General features: G+C 44.1%; 1 protein-coding gene across 1 annotated transcript in view; it reads left to right on the top strand.

Moving 5' to 3' along the window:
- Positions 1 to 22,255, top strand: part of tmprss3a (transmembrane serine protease 3a) — a 256,219-nt gene that overhangs the window by 46,516 nt on the left and 187,448 nt on the right. The window lies entirely within an intron of this gene.

The following is a 22,255-nucleotide window of genomic DNA, read 5'->3' as shown; positions in this document are numbered from 1 at the left end:
AGGGTTTTATCAATCAACAAAAATATTACAATATAATGAATGAACAATTGATTTTCCCTTTTATATTATCTATGGCAGCAAACTATATTTTTTCATTCAAAACCAAAATGATTAAAATAATAATATATAAGTAGAGCTGCAAGCAGCTATAAAGGGCCCTCGCACGTTGGGGTACTGGCACGTTGGGATGTTCGCACATGGGAATTGAATAATCGAATTTATCATGTAGCTCAAGTTACAGCAGTTTTTGTAGTCTACGTGATTCCAAACTTCAAAGTAAATTCAAAATGGTGGAATTCCTGTTCGGTTCAGCATATGGCACCAAGAGGTTATTTTGTAGATCTCTTTCCATTACATATACTACCAAATTTTCGTAGATGTAGGTGAAACATACAACTGGGGCCACTTTTTTAAAACTTTCTAGGTGTGTCGGTAGCGAGCCATCTTTTAAAGATTCCACAACTGAATAATTAAATTTTGATGAATTTACCAGGCCTTATGTGTGTGCAAAGTTTTATGACTTTACGTGCATGTATACATTCTCTAAATCAGCATTGTTTTATTGGTAAACTGGGAGTTACCATGGCAACAGCTTTTTGCGAAATATCTCCAACTGCGCGTTTAAACATCATGAGGGCCAAAACACTCTTCTGAGCAAATAAGGAGGAAATCTGGCTAATCTGCCAGGAGAAAAATGTGAAAAAATAAAACATGTACTTCATTTAGCCAGTAGGTGGCGCTCCCACTACGATGAAAAGTTAGTTCGGAGATGTCTTCAGGAGTAGACTCTCATCAAATTTGTGAAATTTTGACAAGATATCATTTGGATCACATTAAAGCTGCTTCTATGGTCAATGTGATGCAGAATTCTAAAGTAAATTCAAAATGGCAGACTTCCTGTTAGGTTTAGCACATTGCTCCAAGAATCTTTTTTGTAGGTCTAGACCTGTTACATAGACCACCAAAATTTCATAGATATAGGTGAAACATACAACCAGGGCTGATTTTTTTCAAACAATTCTAGGGGGTGCTAGCGAGCCATTTTTTTAAACAATTGCAAAAAAAACATAAACAACAATAAAAGATTATTTCACCAGGCCTGATGTGTGTGCAGTTTCGTGAGATTTTGTGCATGTTTAGATCAAAATCAGCATAGTTTTCTTGGCGAACTGCCCGTTGCCATAGCAACAGCTTTTAACAAAAAATCACAAATATCGTATTTTAACATCAGGATGGTCTACAGAGTCTTCCGAGCAATTCTGAGGTCGACCTGGTTAACCTGTGAGGAGAAAAAGATCAAAGAATAAAACATGTACAGTAAGTATTCTCTAGTAAGGAATCATATTTGCATTGTCCAATCTTTCCTTATAACGGAATTTCCTTATGTGGGAAACAACTACGGTACATGTCCTGTACAAACGTGCAAGTATGTTAACAAAATAAATGTGTAACAAGTTAACAACACAAGCAATACAATAATAATAACAATTTTATCAAACAAAAACTGCATTATAAAGTACAGGTATATGAACAAAATACAGAACAGTATAACAAACATGGTCCAACTACTGTTGAAAAAAATACTGTAACACCAATGCAGTACAGTACTGTACTTAACTTGAGTAAACTGTACTGTATTTTAATGTTGACTTGTCTCAGACTTGGGAAAAAAAATTGTCTATTTTGAGTTGTTGTGTTGGCTTCATTCTTTGCTCTATGAAAATGTTTGTCGGCGTATCATACAGTTTTGTTGCTAATTGCAAATAACTGTCCCGTTGATCATCATTGATGTCTGGTGATTATTGTGCATACAAAAGGACACATTCATTTACGCCACTGTCCTTCGTCCGTCGAGCCGCAAGCACATTTCCTTTGAGCAGGCAAACTGCTGGAATCGTACTGAGCCAGAATCGACTCCTTGTTTTTCAAAGTCTCGTAGATTTGAGTTTTTCCGACTCCAAGTGTCTCCTGGATGTTTTTTTTGCTCCATGTCCAGATTCGCTTAATCGGATGCATTTCACTCTCTTTTCCACGGTTGTTACCGTGCTTCGTTTGGATGCCATGAGCTACGGATGAAAATGTAAATGAATACATTTTAAATCTTTTGCAATTTCAGCAAAATGCATGCCAAAGAAGTAACTTACATTCGCCGTTTTGGATTCGATGATGGCGGAGCGGTCAAAGTTTTTCCATAGTATCGAGTGGGAACTGCTTGAGTTTGCGCAACTGCGGGCTTCGCTATGGCTTCCGTGTTCCGGATACAATACCGGAACTTCGTTGTAAGGAATCGATCGTTAATGTAATATAGTAGTAGAAAATTAAATGCATAAGTTTTTTTTCAGAGTGAGGACATTTCCGTTTGATCTAATGATGGCGGAGCGGTCAAAGTTTTTCCGTAGTATAGAGAGGGGACTGCTTGAGTTTGCGCTGCTGTGGGCTTCGCTATTGGTTCAGGGTTCCGGATACCGGAACTTCCGTTGTCAGGAATCGATCGTTAATGTAATATAGGAGTAGAAAATGTAAAGCATACGTTGTTTTTCCGGGTGAGGGAATTTCCGTTTGACAGAGGTCCATAGGTGGGAATACTTACTGTACATCCTTTAGCCAGTAGGTGGTGCTACCACTATGATGAAAAATAAATTCGGAGATTATCAACAGGCTCCGACTTTTAAGATACGTTTTTGTAGGTCTTGGGCTGGTACAGATTAGCACAGATCTCGGTAAAACGTAGAACCGAGAATACTTCCTTAAATATGTGTGGGGGGGGCTATAGAGACATTATTTTAAACAAGCACTGTACAGTATTTATTTTTATGCCAGGTCTAACGTGTGTGCAAGGTTTCACGATTTTTCGCACAGGTTTAGACCTTCAAAAACTGCAGCATTTTTTCTTTATAAACAGTGCATCGGCGTGGGATCAGCGTGCGATGAAATAAAAAGCTTTCAATAACTTCTCATTTTAAATATGTTTAGATGAAACACCGAAAGTTTGAAAACGATCCGATAAAATCTCTAGGATGAGTTCGTTAAAAAATTACCTAAAAAAGGCCAGTATATGTGCAGAATTTAAAATGGCGAACTACATGTTGGATTTAGCACATGACTACAAAAGACATCTTTGTATGTCTTGGGCTGTTACATATGCTTCCCAATTTCCAGTTATGCATGAAACGTGGATCCTGGAACACTAGGGTAAAAATTTGTAGGGGGCGCTATTAAGCTATGTTTGGGAAATAGCACAAGAAATCAGTAAAATATTTATTTTCATCCCAGGTCTAATGTGTGTGCAATGTTTCATGAGTTTTTGCCCAGGTTTAGACCCTCAAAAACAGCATAGGTTTTCTTCATAAACATTGCATCACCATGGCAACAGCGTGCAATGAAATAAAAAGCTGTCAATAACTTTTCATCTTCAACATGGGGGGACTTGACTTTGATAAAAAAAATTGAGTGGCTCTTGGGGGCCCTGCAGACCCCGTTTTTGAGTACTCGAGGATGGTGACATCAAAATATCAAATTTTTTGCCAGGCCCGGGTGCAAAGTTTGGTGAGTTTTCATTCACGTTTAGTCCCTCAAAAATGTGCGTCTTTACGGAGAATAATAATAATGATAATAATAATAATAAGAAGAAGAATTTCTACGAAAACAATAGGGTCCTTGCAGCTTTTGCTGCTCGGGCCCTAATAATCAGAATTTCTACGAAAACAATAGGGTCCTTGCAGCTTTCTCTGCTCGGGCCCTAATAACTCGAGCTGCAAGCAGCTAGAACGGGCCCTCGCAACCCTGGCCACGTTGGGGTACTTGCAAGTCGGGGTACTTGCACATAGGACAATAAACTTAAAAAATGTAGGTGTTTATGAGTTTTTGCCTAAATTTAGACTGTGAAAAACAGCATAATGTTTCTTTGCAAATGGCTCATCACAACGGCAACAGCGTGCAACAAAAAAATAAGACTTTCAATAACTTTTCATCTTAAGCATGTTTAGGCGAAACACTCAAAGTTGTAGTCAATCGGATAAAATCTATTGGAGGAGTTTGTTAAATAAAATATGACCTCTACAAAAGGGCAAAAATGTCGGCCTATTCCAAAATAAAGTCAAAATGGCAGACTTCCTGTAAGATTTAGCCTATGGCTATAAGATACTACGAAGTTTTTATAGGTCTTGGGCTGTTACAGATGTCTCCAAACTGTCACAGATCCAGGTAAAATGTAGAACCTGTGAATGTGTCCTTAAATATGTGTAGGGGGATCTATAGAGACATTTTTTTAAACAAGCACATAAATCTCTCCAGTTTTTATTTTTATTCCAGGCCTAATGTGTGCTCAAAGTTTCATGAGTTTTCGCCAAGATTTAGACCCTCAAAAACAGCATAATTTTTTCTTTATGAACAGTGCATCGCTGTGGCATCAGCGTGCAATGAAATAAAAAATCTTTCAATAACTTTTCATCTTAAACATGTTTAGATGAAACACCGAAAGTTTGAAAATCTCTAGGAGGAGTTCGTTAACATATGGCCTATAAAAGGCCAATATAGGTGCAGAACTTCAAAATACAGCCAAAATGGCGGGTTTCGTGTTGGATTTGCACATGACTACAATAGACATCTTTGTATGTCTTGGGCTGTTACATATGCCTCCCAGATTTCATAGATCTGCGTGAAACGTGGAACCGGGAACGCTTGGTTAAAAATTTGTAGTTGCCGCTATAGAGATATTTTTGACAAATAGCACAGGAAATCTCTAAAATATTTATATTCATGCAAGGTCTGATGTGTGTGCAAAGTTTAATGGGTTTTCGCCAAAGTTTAGGCCCTCTAAAACAGCATCAGTTTTCATGATATACAGCGCATCGCCACAACAACATAGTGCAGCGAAATAAAAACGATTTCAATAAGTTTTCATCTTAAACATCTTTAGATGAAGCATGCAAAGTTTGAAGACGATTGGATAAATGCTCGTGGACGAGTTGGTTAAAATATGACAACTATGACAGTCACAAAAAGGTGCGACAATTGCAAACTAAAATAAAAAAAATGGTAGACTTCCTGTAAAGTTTAGCACATGGCTACAAAATATGTTTTTGTAGGTCTTAGGCTGTGACATATACCACCAAATTTTCATAGATGTAGGTGAAATGTGAGGCGGCACGGTGGTCGACTGGTTAGCACGTCCGCCGTGGGTTCGATCCCGGCTCCGGCCTCCCTGTGTGGAGTTTGTATGTTCTCCCCGTGCCTGCGTGGGTTTTCTCCGGGTACTCTGGTTTCCTCCCACATCCCAAAAACATGCATGGTAAGTTGATTGGACTCTCTAAATTGCCCCTAGGTGTGATTGTGAATGCGGATGTTTGTTTATCTCTGTGTGCCCTGCGATTGGCTGGCAACCAATTCGGGGTGTCCCCCGCCTACTGCCCAAGACAGCTGGGATAGGCTCCAGCACACCTGCGACCCTTGTGAGGAGAAGCGGTATAATTAATGGATGGATGGATAGGTGAAATGTACAACCCAGAATCCTTTGTTAAGCAGGAATTATGAAACACAAAGTTTGATGCTTAGCCCTCGTCATATAGTTTCGAAAACGTAAAATATTTTTCCCTGTTTATGTCCCACGTGTTGAGATGGTACAACACAAATTTGAAGTCAATCGGGTGAACCATTTCAGACTAAGGGTCAAATGTATGACCCCTGTAAATTTGCACAAATTGACTAACGTTCAACTTGAGAATACTCATAACTCACTTCCTGTACTTTTTGTACATCTAGGGGTGCTACACGTGTGTCCCAGTTTTCTTAGCCGGAGGTCAAATTTACCGGGGTATGGCTTTGAAGAACCACGGGCCAAAAAATTGCGCCAAATTCCAAAGTAAAATCAAAATGGTGGACTTCCTTAAGGTTTAGGCTATAAAAGACAATTTTGTAGGTCTTATGCTGTTACATATACCACCAAATCTTTGTAGATCTAGGTGAAACATACAACCCAGAATCCTTCGTTAAGAGAGAATTATGAAACGCAAAGTTTGATGCTCCCCCCGTCGTATAGTCTGTCGAAAACATAAAACATTTTTTCCCTATTGTTGTCCCAAGTGTTGTGGACAACCCAAATTTTAGGTCAATCGGGTAAACCGTCTATGACTAGGGGACAAATGTATGACCCCTGCAAATTTGTACAAATGGGCCAAAATTGTACAATAAAATACTCATAACTCACTCCTGTATATGTTCGGGCATGGGGACCAAAGAATTGTTGTAGGTCTGAGGGTGCTACACGTGCCTCCCAGGTTTCGTAGCCCTAGGTCCAACTGACCGGGACTTTCCTTTTGATGAAAAAAATCGAGGGTTTCTTGGGGGCTCTGCAGCCCGCGTTTTTGAGTACTCGAGTATTTCGACTTTCGCCAGGCGATGTGTGTGCAAACTTTGGTGAGTTTTCGTTCACGTTTATCCCTCAAAAATGTGAGTCTTTACGGAGGATAATAATAATAATAATAATAATAAGAAGAAGAAGAAGAAGAATTTTTACGAAAACAATAGGGCCCCTGCAGCTTTCGCTGCTCAGGCCCTAATAATAACTAGAGCTGCGAGCAGCTATAACGGGCCCTCGCAGCCCTGGCCAAATTGGGGTACTTGCAAGTTGGGGTACTTGAAATTCGGGGCCATTGCTGTTCTCACTGTATTTGCTGCCCCTGGGTTCCATCCTTAGAAAACACAGCATTTCCTTCCACTGCTATGCATGAGTCAAATCTATATCCCGTTAAGCAAAAAAGAGGCTTCCTCCTTAAGACCACTTTTGTCCTGCTTAGAGGACATCAAAGATTGGATGTCACTACATTTCCTAAATTTCAACGAAAAGAAAACAGAAGTTATGGTGTTCGGTCCTAGCGGCTCGTCTCCATCCCACCCTGTTGTCCTGGGACCCCTGGCTTCATATCTAAAGCCAACAGTCTCAAACTTGTGTTTTAAAATGGACAGTGATCTTAAATTGGACCAGCAAATCAGCGCTCTTGTAAAGTCGAGCTTCTTTCACCTTAGGCAGCTGGCTAAGGTAAAGCCTCTCCTTTCCCATCAGCACTTAGAAACAGTCATCCATGCCTTTGTTACATCTCGGCTAGATTACTACAATGCACTTTATTTCAGAGTCAGACAATCCTCCCTCAAATGTCTCCAGTTGGTCCAAAATTCTGCTGCCCGCCTACTAACTGGAGCTCGGAGGATGGAGCACATAACACCAATTCTGGCCTCCCTTCACTGGCTCCCAGTGCATTTTAGGGTTCACTTTAAGATTCTCTTATTTGTCCATAAGTCATTAAATAGTCTGGCCCCGGCGTACCTCTCTGAGCTCCTCCACTCCTATGCACCTTCCCGCAGCCTCAGGTCTGTGGACCAGGCGCTGCTCGAGGTGCCGAGGACCAAGAGGAGCCTCAGAGGGGATCGAGCCTTTTCAACTGCTGGTCCTTCCCCCTGGAATGACCTCCCATTGGTTGTTAGGCAAGGCCCCTCCCTGTCCATTTTTAAAACCCGGTTGAAGACACATCTTTTCTCAGGCTTTTGATCAGACCTGAAATGTTCGGCTCTTTTCCGGTGTCAATTGAATAAAGTATTTTCTGTCAATTTATTGGCTTCATTATTTATATTTTATTTATATTTATATATTATTTATGTCTATATTTAGTAATACATGTATCACAGCCTTTTATTGTTTTTGTTCTATTTATTGTATTGTTTGTAAGGTGCTTTGTTACAGCTCTAGCTGTTATGAAATGCGCTGTATAAATAAAATTTTATTATTGTATTATTGTACTTGCACATAGGACAATAAGCATAAAAAATGTAGGTGTTTTTGCCTGGCTTGATGTTTGTCCAAAGGTGCATGAGTGGTGCCTAGGTTTAGACCAGGGGTGTCAAAGTCAAATGGACGGAGGGCCAAATAATAAAATTGGCGACAAGCCGACGGCCGGACTGATAGAATGTTCATTGAAATTTTCTAAAATTGGATTGGGTCCTTCGCGCCTGCTGATGATGTCACGCTTTATATTCCTGTAATATATTTCTTTGCCTCTATGTTTGTCACCCCCCTGGCTGTTGTGTTTTTATCTTCGTAGTTACGAAACAAAACATAAAATACATTACTGCTACTTTCGCGAGGCAGCTCGTACATTACTTCAGTTTACGTTTCTCCTGTCAAATTGGAAACAATTTTCTGGTTGACTGCAAGATTGTATGAACTGGCGAAGAGGATCAGATGATTGGTATGATGTCTCCATCTGACTATTTTAGAGTGGCAAGGTATAAATGTGGGTGCTCCTGTCAGAAAACACAGGCCCGTATTCCACTTGACACGTCTATTTATTGTGGTCTGCAACAACACAGACAAAGAATAACCAAGCAACATCATCCAATGCATATCCATTAGTTAACAATATGCCTAAACCTTACAATTCACAGTATTAAGAAATTAAGCAACCAAACAATACATACAATACACATTCACACGTTTCATCACTAGAATAGTAAGCATACTAGCCAAAATACTAACTTGTGTTCATCGTGACATAACTCACGAGAACATATCCAGGCTATTATGTACAGCAGTTACCTGACACGAACCTAAATATTAAACTCACCTTTTAACATTTACACACAATAAACATCGTGAAACACGGGAAATCTGCAACTACTGCGTTTGCTGGCACGAACAAATTACTAGCTATGTGTCAAAAGAGCAAAAAGAAAAGAAACCACGTCCCTCGCTATCAACACTTCGCACTCGAGGAGCGTTCATTGCCTGCTCACAGTGTGGGACATCTCAGCACTACATCGAAACTCAATGAATTTATCAAATGCCAACAATTACTAATAATAAAACAACGTGATATTTCTAACATGAAGTATTTCTTAATAAAGTGTGTTTTACTCCAAATAACTTTTCACCACAATTCGATTCTGAAAGCCACGAAAAGTGACGTGAAGTCTTCAGTCGGCACTTAGACGACCGAAGTAGCGGTAATGTTTGTTATAACAACAGCCAGGGGGTGGCAAACATAGATGCAAAGAAATATATTACAGAAATAGTGGAACGAATTGGGTTATCTGTGTTGTGGTCGAATTTGTGTCTTGCCAGGTTGTTTTGTTTCCGAGGTTAATGAATGCATCGTTCGGCTAGATGGGAGGGCATATGAGCGAGAGTAGCGGAGGACGAACAGGAGTGCCGTTGCTCTTTTTTGACTGAACGGTTGTCGTACTGTATTGGCGTTGGCTGCGGCTCACAGTAGCCGGTTGGACAAATAAAAACGTGATAATTAAACTACGTCTGTGTTCTTGGGAGACGCTACAATATATTTTAAAGTGTGACGTCATCGGCAGGCGCGAAGGACCCGATCACATATGCTACCCCCCTTGCTGCATCTAATAATAAAGCAATTTCATCGCAGGGGCCGAAGAAAACCTTCTCGCGGGCCAGATGTGGCCTGCGGGCCTTGACTTTGACATATGTGGTTTAGACCATCAAAATCAGCATAATATTCCTTTGCAAATGGCTCATCACCACTGCAACATGCTGCAACGAAACAAACTCAATAACTTTTCATCGTTAAGCAATATTTAGGCGAAACGCTCAAAGTTTGTAGTCAATCGGATAAAATGTCTTGGAGGAGTTTGTTAAAATATGACCTTTACAAAAGGGCAAAATTGTTTACTGAAATGCTTGCTAAGAACCAGGAACTGTTTCGCTTGCCACGAAGAGAAGTGCCAGTGTTCAGTGGAGAACCATTAGAGGTCAGATCGTCCATGAGAGCCTTTAATCATGCTATTGATGCTCGAGCCGACAGAAGCACAGATAAACTGTACTTCTTAGAGCAGTATACCAGAGGTGAGCCTCGGTACCGCGTGAAGAGCTGCCAACATATTACTGCTGTGCGCGGTTATGAAGAGGCTGCTTCACGACAGGTATGGAGACCTGCTGAAAATCTTCACAGCTTTGATAAACAAGGCTTGCAAGTGGCCATTGATAAAAACAGAAAATGGGAAGGCTTTGACCGCGTTCTCTGTGTTTCTGGAGAGCTGTCGCCACGCTATGGAAGATGTGGATTATATGGAAGAAATGGACAATCCAACAATGATGAGGTCAGTCATTGCCAAACTGCCATTCAAAATTAGGGAAAAGTGGAGAGTCCACGCATATGACCAACAAGAACGACGTGGTACACGAGCCAAGTTTACAGACCTAGTGTACTTCATCGAGTGTCAAGCTAAGATCACATCTGATCCTCTTTTTGGAGACCTCGACAGCTCTGTGGCTGAAAAGAAGGGCATGAAGAAGACTCTGAAACAAAAAGACACAAAGCGGGGAAGCAGCTTTGCAACCAACGCCGAACAAGTTGATAAGATAAGATAAGATAAGATAAGAATGCCTTTATTGATCCCACAGTGGGGACATTTTCATTGTTACAGCAGCAAAGATATAGGTCACACAGGGACGGCGGCATAATGTAGCCATTAATGTATAACATTGACGACAAACATTCGGGATCAAACCTATGTAGATATAAGCAGTAACATGTGTATATACACATGTATATACACACCAACATACATCTACATAAAAAGTATGAGGAACACTCATTTTGGCCTGTACATAGTATAGAGGAAAAATACTCTAAGTAAGTGACAGTGCTGCAGTGCTGTAGTGAAATGTAAGGAACAGCATTGGATAAAAATAAAACTAGACTAACAGTAGTAGGGAATGTTGAGTATTGCACGGTATTACAGTAGTGGGGAATATTGGGTATTGCACGATATGAGCTCAGGTGCAGGACTGCACAATTGCACTAATGTCCGCCAGTTTGTAGAGACTACACAATGTTCTTGTTAAAGAGTCTGACAGCAGCAGCCAAGAAGGAACAGCGGAATCTCTCCTTTGCACAGCGAGGGTGTAACAGTCTGTCACTGAAGGTGCTGCGGAGTGCTATTAGGGTGCCCTGGAGGGGGTGGTCCGGGTTGACCAGCATTGATGACAGCTTGGCCAAAATCCTCCTGTCCCCCACCGAGTCCACAGAGTCCAGGGAGCAGCCCAGGACAGAGCCAGCCCTCCTGACCAGTTTGTCCAGCCGCTTCTTGTCCCGGGCCGAGACGCCGCCTGCCCAGGTGACCACTCCCTGGAAGATGACCGATGCAACCACCGAGTCATAAAAGTTCCTGAGGAGTGTCCCCTGAGCCCCAAAAGACCTCAGTCTCCTGAGTAGGAAGAGTCTGCTCTGACTCTTCCTATAGAGGGCGTCTGTGTTGTCGCACCAGTCCAGTTTATTGTTCAGATGAACACCCAGGTACTTGTAAGTTGAGACTCTCTCAACATCTGTTCCCCGGATATTCACTGGTGAAGGTGAAGAGTGCTGGCGCCTACCAAAATCCACCACCATTTCTTTGGATTTCCCCGCATTGATCAGGAGGCGGTTCTGCTGGCACAGTCCACAAAACCCTGAGTAAGTTCTCTGTACTCCCGATCATCTCCGCCTGTGATGAGGCCGACAATCGCAGAGTCGTCAGAGAACTTCTGCAGGTGACAGGTAGGGGTGTTGTAGTTGAAGTCCGAGGTGTAGAGGGTGAACAGGAAGGGAGCCAAGACAGTTCCCTGTGGGGCCCCCGTGCTGCAGAGGAGCACGTCAGACACACAGTCCTGTGTCCTCACATACTGTGGCCGGTTTGTGAGGTAGTCCTGGATCCATGTGGTGAGGTGGTGGGCCACCCCCGCCCGCTCCAGCTTGTCTCCCAGTAGGGTGGGCTGGATGGTGTTGAAAGCACTGGAGAAATCAAAGAACATGATCCTCACAGTGCTCCCCGCCTTCTCCAGGTGGGAGAGTGAAGTGTGGAGGAGGTAGATGATGGCATCATCCACACTGATGCCAGGCTGATTTGCGAACTGGAGTGGGTCCATTGAGGAGCTCACCAGGGGGCGCAGGTGGACAAGGACTAGTCCCTCCAGGGTCTTCATCAGGTGAGACGTCAGCGCCACTGGTCTGAAGCTGTTGAGCTCCTTTGGGTGGGCGGTCTTTGGCACCGGGACCAGGCAGGATTTTTTCCATAGCTGGGGGACCCTGCCCAGCTTCAGGCTCAGGTTGAACATGTGCTGGACAATTCCACACTGCTGGTCTGCGCAGGATTTGAGGAGCTGGGGCTGATGCCATCTGGACTCGCTGCCTTCCTCGCCTTCATCTTCTTCAGCTGGTTCCTCACCTGAGATGTTGTGAAGGCCAAGGCTGGGCAGGAGGGAGTGGTGGCTATCTGGTGTAACTGGGAGCTGGAGACTGTGGAGAAAAGGGGGGAGGGGGTGACACGCCCAGCAGGAGGAGTAGGTGGAGGCTGCAGCAGGAGAGACTGAGTGGAGGCAGTCATCTGACCGAACCTATTGAAAAAGAGATTCAGCTCATTTGCCCACTGCAGGTCCCCCCCAGTCTGGGTCTTGGGTTGTCCGTGGCCTGAGATGGTCTTCACGCCCCTCCAGACTCCCCTGGCGTTATTCTGCAGCAGCTGCTCCTCCATCCTCTTCCTGTAGGACCTTTTCCCCTCTCTGATCCTCCTCCTCAGCTGGCGCTGCACAGTCTTCCGCTCCTCTATGTTGCCTGACGCAAAAGCCCTCCTCTTTTCCTTCAGGAGAGCTTTTATGTCTGGGGTGATCCAGGGTTTCTTGTTGGAGAAACACCTTACTGTCCTGGTGGGTATGGTGTTCTCCATGCAGAAATTTATATAGTCTGTAACAGTGTCCGTTAGACTACTAATGTCTTCCCCGTGAGCATCGCTGAATACTTCCCACACAGTTGTGCTGAAGCAGTCCTTTAAGGCCTCCTCGGCCTCTCCAGACCATCTCTGAACCGTGCGGGTCACAGCTGGCTGCTTGCGGACCAGAGGTTTGTACACAGACTGGAGAGCCACCAGGTTGTGATCAGCTTTGCCCAGCGGGGGGAGGGGCAGTGATGTGTATGCCTCCTTGGTGTTGGCATAGAAAAGGTCCAGTATTTTATTGTCTCTGGTGTAGCAGGTGACATACTGTGTGAATGAAGGCAGAGAGGAGGAAGGGGAGGCATGATTGAAGTCACCAGAGATGAGTATCAGGGCATTTGGGTGCTGTGTTTGTAGCCTGCTCACTGCTGCAGTCAAGACATCACAGGCTGTGTCGCTGCTGGCAGCTGGTGGGACGTAGACGGTCACCGCGATCACATGATGAACAGTCAGTCATCAAAGTAAAAGAATGATGCTTCATCCTTCAACCGGGCCTTCACAAAGCCATGTGTTTTCTGTGAGAAGGGCCACACCATGGAAGAGTGTCGTAAACTGAGAGAAAAAACACATGAAGAAAGAGTGGAATTTCTGAAGAAAAACTGCTTCTGTTTCAGCTGCTCGGTGAAATGTTACCTTTCTAAGGAGTGTAAGAAGAAAATGACATGTGAACACTGTTGTCTGAAGCATCCCAGTGTGCTACATTTTGTAAAGCAGGACAAAGGAAAGAGAAGACAGGTGAAGTTGCTTAAGAAACCGACCCCAACTACCAAGAAAATGGAGCCACTGCAGACCTTCCCCATCTTATTTATCTGATTTGCTTTTATCATACCAGCCCTCGCGGATCCTGAGGTCCTCTGGCGCCGGCCTTTTATTTATTCCAAGGGTGAGGACCAAAATGCATGGCGAGGCTGCATTCAGCCGTTTTGGTCCTCACCTTTGGAATAGCCTGCCAGAGGACGTCAGGTCTGCAGAGACTGTTGATATTTTTAATAGGAAGCTCAAGACACACCTTTTTAGTTTGGCTTTCAACAACTTTTAAATAATTTATCTTTTCTTTTGATTGAAGATAATTCTATGTTTTGCTTTGAATGTTTTAAAGCACTTTGAGTTGCATTTTTATGTATGAAAAGTGCTATATAAATAAAATGTGATTGATTGATTGATTGACAAAGAGACAAGCGCCTGCACTGGGGCCGTAGACAATTGCATGCTCGCTATTGTGCCCGTCAAAGTCACCATGGGGTACTCCACCCGCAGAACAAAACGCCTGTGTGGTTTTTGACTGCGCGGCCAGCTATCAAGAAGTCTCATTGAACAGTGAGCTTCTACAAGGACCAGACTTAACGAACACTTTGATCGCAGTGTTGACTCGCTTCAGACAAGAGCCAATTGTCATGATAGCTGATATCGAAAAAAATTTACTACCAAGTGTGTGTTCCTGAAGAAGACACCGATCTCATGCCTTCCTGTGGTGGCCTCAGGGAGACCCTCCCCAGGATGTTGCTGAGTACAAGATGATCGTACACCACTTTGGCGCAACCTCTTCACCGAGCTGCGCAACGTTCGCTCTTGAAAGGACAGCACACGAGAACCGTAGCCAGACTCCCCCTGAGATTGTGGATACAGTCGTCAAAAACATTCACGTAGACGACTGTTTAAAGTCAGTTGCTACCGAAACCCAAGCCATCGACCTGAGAGAAGACCTCACAGCGTTGTGTGCCGACGGAGGTTTTCGCTTGACAAAATGTCGTAAACTGCTTTCATCTGTTCCAGACAGCGAGAGAGCAAATAAGATGAGAGACCTGGACATGACCGACGATGCTCTTCCTGTGGAAAGGGCCCTAGGAGTGTTGAGGGCGAATTGAGTCAGAGTCGTTCAAATTTACGATCAATCTAAAAGACAGACCCGTCACAAGACAAGGAATCCTCTCAGTCACAAACTCGATTTATGATCCACTTGGTTTTGTCGCCCCAGCCACCCTCTCAGCCAAGATGGTCATGCAACAGCTGTGCAAGGAAGGGCTCGCGTGAGACGATGAAATTCCATAACAGCTATCACAACAGTGGAACACGTGGCTACAAGAGCTCCACTCAAGACCAGTGGACTTCGGACCAGCCACAGAAGCCCAGCTTCATCACTTTTCTGATGCATCCGAGAATGGTTATGGAACAGCCTCTTACCTCAGATTAAGTAGCAAAGATGGACGGGTTCACTGCACATCAGCAATCAACCTTCACCTATTGCAGCTGTGACCATAAAAGCGGCTCTGTTCAGTTGCTCAGGGCGGCTGGAACTTAGCAGTCAGTTCGCCTCGCTTTTGACTAACTAGTGTCTCTCGTTTGTGTTTTGGGTAGTTTGTGATTGTGTATAAGACACTATTGATTTGTGAACTCTGTGTGTACTTTGTGACTAACTGTTTAAGATTTGTGCCAAAACCTACATCTACTTTAAAGGAATTAGATTAACTCTCCTTCAACCAAATAACATCTTGGTCTATGTTACTTCCCTCCTTCCCTAGCAGAGCAGGTCGTAACACCAAGAAGGATCTACAGACAGACCCCAACTGTCAAACGAGTGACAACTGTATTGACAGCAAGTCGGTGCCGAGCCTGGACAGCTTGACTGTTGAATGCCTAAAGAGAGCTGAGATGGAGATAATCAAATACACTTAAAGTCAATGGTTTCCTGAAGAGAGGACTATGCTGTTCAAAAGAAGCAACCTGAAGAAGAGCAGTCACCTAATAAAGCTTGAACCTGTGATTCAGGACGGAGTTCTGAGGGTTGGAGGCCAGAGGTTGGTGGTTGCTATGCCGGAGCATATGAAGCATCCAGTCATCATCCCAAAGGACTCACACATCACCACATTGATCCTGAGAGACACTTATGAAAAGATTGGATGCTGTGGACGAAACTACATGCTTTCAAAATTGTGTCAAGAGTGTTGGATACCTAAAGCAAACTCAATGGTGAGGAGGTTCTTATCAAAATGTGTGGTCTGCAGAAAAGTAAAAGGCAAGACCCTTCAACAAAAGATGGCAAACCTTCCCCCAGACAGAATAGTTCCTGACAAAGCCCCTTTCTCAAATGTAGGGGTGGAGTATTTCGGTCCGTTTGACGTGAAACAGGGCCACAGCCATGTGAAAAGGTATGGCGTCCTTTTCACTTGTCTCACTACGCGAGCGGTGCACATTGAAGTTGCTCACTCACTGGACACTGACTCGTGTCAATGCAATTCGTCGTTTATTGTGCAGAAGAGGGCAAGTAGAAGTTATGCGCTCAGACAATGGGAGTAACATTGGAGCCGCTGAGCCTAAGCTGAGAGAGTCAATTCAACAATGGAATCAAAGATCCAAGATGCACTAATGCAAAGAGGAATCCAATGGGTTTTTAACCCACCTGCCGCCTGCCATTTCGGGGGAGTTTTGGAAAGACAGATCCATTCCGTAAGAAAGGTAATGAGGCTCTGTGCTCAAGGAACAAACCATCAATGATGAGTGACTGCAGACATTGCTGTGTGAAGTGGAATACATACTGAATGACAGACCACTCTCAACAACAACATACGATCCCGCAGACCTTGAAGCCTTGACTCCAAATCACTTATTACTGATGAAGACACAGCCTGTGATGCCACCTGGATTGTTCAGTAAAGAGGACTCATATACACGCAGAAGATGAAAGCAGATTCTATATCTTGCGGATTTATTCTGGAAACTATGGCTGCGTGAGTACCTTCCGCTCTTACAAGAACGTCAAAAGTGGACGCAGCTCAAGAAGAACCTGTCTACTAGAGACATTGTCATGATAATTGATGAATCAGCGCCCCGTGGCTCATGGTTGCTGGGAATTATTATCGCTTGTATTATTCCTGATGCACAAGAGCACGTGAGATGCCTGATGATCAAGACAAAGACAAACACCCTGGAAAGACCCGTTGATAAGTTATGTCTTATCTGTGAGGTGGACAGTTAAAGGAATTTTTTTTATTTGTTGTATCAGTTGTACATTGTACATCACTGTATAACATTTGCTCACGTATAGTGTAATGACTAAGTTTCTAGTTACATTACTGTAACGTTAACTGTAATGTTATTAGTGTTAGTGATAGTAATTTACTAAAATTTAATTTGGCTCTAATTTGTTTATTATGTAATTGTACGCCTACTTGCCTTCCAATTAGGGTCGGGAATGTCTATAGGTAAACGACAGGCTTTAGACATTTGTGTTGCCAATAATTGTTTAATTAGTTTGATAATTCTGATTAGAGATTTACTGCGCATGCACAACTGAATTGACCCCCTGTGCAGACAAGAGTGGTAGACAGTGTGCTGGTAGTCACGGAAGCAAAACAGCTTTTGACCGTTTAAGTAAATGTTATCCACCTATTGTACTGAACGACATTGCTAATTTTGTTGAATTGCAAAACCTCCAATACAAGAAGATAAAAAGTTCCTTTGAGTCCGTATGAGAACTTGAATGAAATTCAAAGCTGTGGATAAAAAGATGTGTCGCTACGGACAAGACAGAACCACCTTCGACTGCCCACATTGATGAACAAAGGTTGACGGTAAAACTGAATTTCTGCCATTACCGTTACTGTTTTTGTTTCAAAGCCTCCCTACTTTCATACCCCAGTCTGCATTTAGTTCATTAGATAATTCAATATCAACATTTATTTGGCAGAAAAAAAGACCAAGAGTTCGCCTTAAAATCTTGATGGCGGATAAACAACATGGAGGGCTGGGACTTCCTAACATTAAACTGTACTATTAGGCTGCCCAAATAAAATCAAATGGCGGCCTGGATCATACAAGATCCGGAAGTGCTTGGGTTTCGTTGGAGGAGCATTCATTGCCAGGTATTTCCGTTTCAGCTGTTCCTTTTTTAAGTCTGCAGTCTCAAAACAAAGTAAAGTTGAAAATGTATGGGTTAAACATACATTCAATGTCTGGAAACAAGTGCTAAAACATCCATCCGTCCATTAACTATACCACTTATCCTCACAAGGGTCGCAGGGCATGCTGGAGCCTATCCCAGCTGTCTTCGGACAGTAGGCGGGGGACACCCCAAATTGGTTGCCAGCCAATCGCAGGGCACACAGAGACAAACATCTGCACTCACAATCATACCTAGGGGCAATTTAGAGTGTCCAATCAACTTACCATGCATGTTTTTGGAATGTGGGAGGAAACCAGAGTTCCCGGAGAAAACCCACGCAGGCACGGGGAGAACATGCAAACTCCACACAGGGAGGCCGGAGCCGGGATCGAACCCACGACCTCTGAACTGTGAGGCGGACGTGCAAACAAGTCGACCACCGTGCCGCCAGTGCACAAACAAATTAATAATAATAATAATAATAATAATAATAATAATAATAATAATAATAATAATTATTATTATTATTATTATTATTTGCCCTGCGACTGGCTGGCGACCAGTTCGGGGTGTAGTCTGCCTTCGCCCATTGACGGCTGGGATAGGCTCCAGCAATTCCCCGCGACCCTATATAGGATAAGCGGTTTGGAAGATGACATGACATGACATAATAATTATTATTATTATTAAAAAAAAAAATAATAATAATCATAATAGGCGGCACAGTGGTCGACTGGTTAGCACATCTGCCTCACAGTTCGAAGGTCGTGGGTTTGATCCCGGCTCCGGCCAACCTATGTGGAGTTTGCATGTTCTCCCCATGCCAGCATGGGTTTTCGCCGGGAATTCCAGTTTCCTCCCACATTCCAAAAACATGCATGGTAAGTTGATTGGACACTCTAAATCAGGGGTGTCGAACTCCGGTCCTCGAGGGCCGCTGTCCTTCCAGTTTTCCATCTCTTCCTGCTGCAACACACCTGTTTCAAATGATCAGCTCATGAGCAAGTTCTGCAGGAGCCTGATCTTGATCCCGATTGTTTGAATCAGGTGTGTTGGACGAGGAAACCTCTAAGACAGGGGTGTCCAAACTCGGTCTTCAAGGACCGGTGTCCTGCCTGTATTCTATCTCTCCTTGCTGCAACACACCTGATGATCGTTATCAAGCTTCTTCAGAGCTTTCTAACGATCATCAGGTGCGTTGCAGCAAGGAGAGCTAGAAAACAGGCAGGAAAGTGGCCCTTGAGGACCAGAGCTGGACACCCCTGCTCTAAGACATGCAGGAGGGTGGCCCCCAAGGACTGGAGTTTGACAACCGTGCTCTAAATTGCCCATAGGTGTGATTGTGAGTGCAGTTGTTTGTTTGTCTCTGTGTGCCCTGCGATTGGCTGGCAACCAATTTAGGGTGTCCCCCCCCTACTGCCTGAAGACGGCTGGGATAGGCTCCAGCACGCCCGCGACCCTTGTGAGGATAAGCGGTATAGTTAATGGATGGATGGATGGAGAATAATAATACATTTTATTTGTATAGTGCTTTAAAAACACTCAAAGGCACTTTACATGGTAAAAAATAAATAAATCAATAAAAATAACAGCTGAAGCATACAACGAGAACAGAGAAAGACAATCATAAATATTTTTTAAAAACTATGTGGGTGCGATAGTATATTAAAGATTATGACGGGATGATAGTGTGATAGAGGCTGAAAGCAGATTTGAAAAGGTGGGTTTTTAGTGCCTTTTTAAAAGAGGGGAGAGTGTGAATGTGTCTGAAGGGATGATGGAGGGAGTTCCAGAGGGAGGGGGCGGCAATAGAGAATGCTCTATCGACCCAGGTCTGGTACTGAGGTCTGATGGGAGGGGTGAGGAAGTTACCGTGGGCAGATCTAAGATTGCAGGTAGGGGTGTGATGGTGAAGGAGGTCAGTGAGGTTGGAGGGGGCGAGGTTGTTTGGGCCTTGAAGGTGATGAGAAGAATTTTGAACTGGATCTGCTGTTTGATGGGGAGCCAGTGAAGGTGTTGGAGGACTGAGGTGATGTGGTCGGGGTGCGGGACTAAGTTAGGAGACGGGCAGCAGAGTTTTGGATGTATTGAAGTTTGTTGAGGGTTTTGGTGCGTAAGCCATAATGGATGCTATTGCAGTAATCAGGTCGTGAGGAAATGAAGGCGTGAATCAGTGTTTCAGCAGCTGAGGGGGAGGGAGAGGAGCGAATACGGGCGATATTTTTGAGGTGAAAGAAAGCTGTTTTTGTGATGTGGTTGATATGGGTTTCAAATGAAAGAGACTAATCAAAGATGACACCAAGTTTACGGATATGGGTAGAAGCGGGGGTGGTGAAGCCGTCAATACAAAGTCAGGGCAGGAGGTGAGAAGTCTTTTGATGAGGATTTCTGACTTGTTGCTATTTGAGTTTTAGGAAGTTGGTCTGCATGTCAGGCAGGCAGTTGATGATAGTGGAGTGGGTGGCAGCAGTAATGGATTTGGTGGAGATATAGAGCTGGGTGTCATTGGCATAGCAGTGGAAATTGAGACCATGGAGGTGTATTATGTGACCAAGGGGAATCATGTAAAGTATAAAGAGGAGGGGGCCAAGCACCGAGCCTTGCAGGACACCTTGGGGGACTGGGGCAGTGTTGGACTGAGATTTTTGAGATGATTGAGGTGATCAGGGGTTTAGGACCAGAGAGTCTGAAGGACAGGTGCTCAAAGGAAGAAGGGGCTTGGATGGTGATGAGGGTGGTTCTTATGGATTGTCTGTGAATAACAGCAATCCCACCACCACAGGATTCTGTGCGTGGTTTATCCATGTATGAGTATGCAACAGAAGTGGTTTGATTGAGATTGTAGTATTCCAGAGGTTTTTGCCAGGTTTCAGTGAGACAGAGAAAATCCAGGTTATTGTCCATGATGAATTCCTGGAGGATGAGACTTTTGGTGTTTAGAGACCGGGTGTTGAAGAGGGCGAGTTTCATACTGGAATTTCTGGTGGGTTGGGAGGATTTAGGTAATATTCGGAGGTTGGCTAAGTTAACGTGCTGTATAGTGCGGTGGGAAATTTCGCGGCACTGGGACCAGAATGATGGGATGGAGTTTACTGAGTGGCAGTGGTAACTGAACTTGTGCTGGAAGCCGGTGTGAGGATAACTGTGTGGGATGTAGAGTTGATTGCCTTTGTTTACAGATTTAAAACTATGTGTAGAGCTGTCTGAGAGGGGGAAACTAGTAACTGAGGGCTGTAGTGACATGTGGACCAGGTAGGGGGGGACTTCACAAGAAACAGGGTTTAGAGGTAACAGAGTAGATGAAGTGAGGGGTGTCCGTATGTGTGAAGTAAATAGTCACGTGGATATGAGTGGACAGCATACTGTATATTAGGCGCAAGCATGCGGCTCCCCTAATTTGTTGGGGTGGATGCCATCAGTTTAAAAAAAAGAAGGAAAAACGTTCCCAAAACAAGTTATGAATAAAAACAACGTTGTGGGACCTACAGGTGGACTGGAGCCAAGTGTGAAGACTGAGAATTCTGCTAAAATGAACTGAGCCACGACCAAGTGTTGGTAGGGGACCACTAATAAAAACTGACTTCACGCAGCTGTCCCAAAAATTTAAAAGACGATTAAAGTCGGCTTTGATGAGCTCGGACTGTTGGAGGGCAGTATCATTTGTTCCCACGTGTACTATGACTCTCTGGATGGAGGCAGGCGATGCCTGCAGCAGGCGGGGGAGTTCTTCCGAAATGTCAGGGACCATGGCTCCAGGAAAACTGTGTGTGGTTGCATTGAAGAAGCGGATATTCCTAACTATGGAATCCCCAACTATCGGTGTAGTCAGGGGAAACAGGGACGAGGAGGTTTGGGGAGTGGCTCGGGCTTGATGAACGATGGAGATGGAGTGGATGACACAGAGGAATTTGAGCTGGGCGATGAGGGGTGTACGGAGAGAGGAGCGGGAACTCGGCACGGTGCCGGTGTGAAGACCGGCATGGAGCATCGGGTCACAGGACGCAGAAACGGCTAAGGGATGACCAGAGGGGAAAGCAGAGGTAGTTGGGGGTTACTGGGCTCATGTGGGGTGAAAGCAGGGGCTGGGAGTCAACAGAAAGGAGAGGGTGGTCACGCCTGTCTAGGATACTGTATTTATTTTCCAGATGGATGTTGCAATGGGGATGTGGATGAGGTGGGCGATTTCTTCTCCTGATACGAGAGCGGACGAGAGACCAAGGTTTGTGGTAGGACGGAAGGGAGCTGACCAGTGTTTTGGGCCCAGTCTCATGCCATGACCAGGAGTCATTTCAAAATTATTAATGGATATGTCAGGCAACATACAACAGATAAAAAGACAATGGGAACTGGAAATAAATGCGACCTTGGATGATGATACGTGGGGAGATGTCTGCTCTGGTTGGCTCAATCTCAGGACAATTATTGTTATGATGTTTGTTGTCAGTGAGTTAGAAAAACTCACTGTTTTTCCGCATGTCTCACTTCCCGTTGGTGCTCTGCGCGCTGACTTGCTAACTAGCAGCCAATCAGAGTGACCAAATGTCACGAGTGGCGACGCCGATTCAACATTCGTAAACGCCCCCAAGATGCTTACAGACGGGTTACGACACTACG

This window comes from Filicampus tigris, chromosome 14, assembly GCF_054856515.1.
Source record: "Filicampus tigris isolate MCC_2025a chromosome 14, RoL_Ftig_1.0, whole genome shotgun sequence".
NCBI lineage: Eukaryota > Metazoa > Chordata > Actinopteri > Syngnathiformes > Syngnathidae > Filicampus > Filicampus tigris.
Note: the sequence above shows the minus strand (reverse complement) of the source record. Positions and strands in the feature narration are given on the sequence as shown.